This window comes from Penaeus monodon, chromosome 31, assembly GCF_015228065.2.
Source record: "Penaeus monodon isolate SGIC_2016 chromosome 31, NSTDA_Pmon_1, whole genome shotgun sequence".
Classification (NCBI taxonomy): Eukaryota; Metazoa; Arthropoda; class Malacostraca; order Decapoda; family Penaeidae; genus Penaeus; species Penaeus monodon.
The window spans coordinates 270,434-271,359 of record NC_051416.1 but is presented as its reverse complement, the minus strand read 5'-3'; the positions used below and the strand labels follow the sequence as shown (position 1 = coordinate 271,359).

The 926-nt window shown below is 37.4% G+C and overlaps 1 protein-coding gene across 1 annotated transcript in view; it reads left to right on the top strand.

Moving 5' to 3' along the window:
* Positions 1–367: 367 nt before the first annotated feature.
* Positions 368–926, top strand: part of LOC119592868 (sodium/hydrogen exchanger 9B2-like) — a gene marked incomplete in the record, with an annotated part of 77,067 nt that continues 76,508 nt past the window's right edge. Inside the window, 1 exon segment of the mRNA XM_037941763.1 lies at positions 368–637.

Below are 926 nucleotides of genomic sequence, written 5' to 3'. Positions count from 1 at the left end.
CCTTCGATTTTTTCTTTCCCCCTTTTAATTTAACTTTTCATTGAACAATGAAGTAAGTGTTATCTTATCTGAATAATTTTCTTTATTTTCTCTAACCCTGAAAAAATTGGTGCAAATTTTGGAAAAAATTTATCATCCAAATAATTTTGCTTTATTATCTGGGGGGGGTCCCGGGGGTTTTTGAGAAAGGGGTCCCCGAGTGGTAAAAAGGGTTTTTTGGGAAGTCCCCCCAGACGTTTCAACGCTTTTTTCGGTTAAATCTAAAGACGGGGGTTTTTTTATTGCTATTAAAAAAAAGTTGATTCCCGACGAAAAATTTTATCATGTATGAAACTTTTTTTTCTACGAATAAATTTCCCCAAATAAGGGTGATCAAGAAAAAAAATGACTAGTTCTGATACTTGGAAATAAACTGACTTGTATTTTCTGTTATCATATTCTTCGTCGTTATTTAACAAGCAGTCATCCTGGAGTGCCACTATGGACAAGACTGCCAAGAATAGTAGATGTAAGTCGAAGCCTCAGGTCTTCTCCGGTGGATCCAGAGCTTAAACGACCTCGCATAACCTGTGTTTAGGTACGAGATAAACAACGGAGACGGAGCATGGAATCGTTATGCAATTTGTTATCGATTTAGGTTGGTTGCTCTTGATATCTGCTGCATGAGTACCATTCGAGTTGCCATTGATTAGACTGTTGTTTTAGTTGTGTTCTAATTTCACTGGGAAAAACGTTAGAGATGTGACCCAATTTGGAGATGGTAGTGACCGTGGGAGGGAGCTCCGAGGTTTCGATTTTTGAAATAATTTAATATCAAACAGCTGAATAGTGTTATGTCAACAGAGTTACACGTGAGAATGGGAGCTCAGTTAATTAAGGATACTGTTTATTTCTTGGGTCGGGAACCGTTTAAGGTTTATGTACAT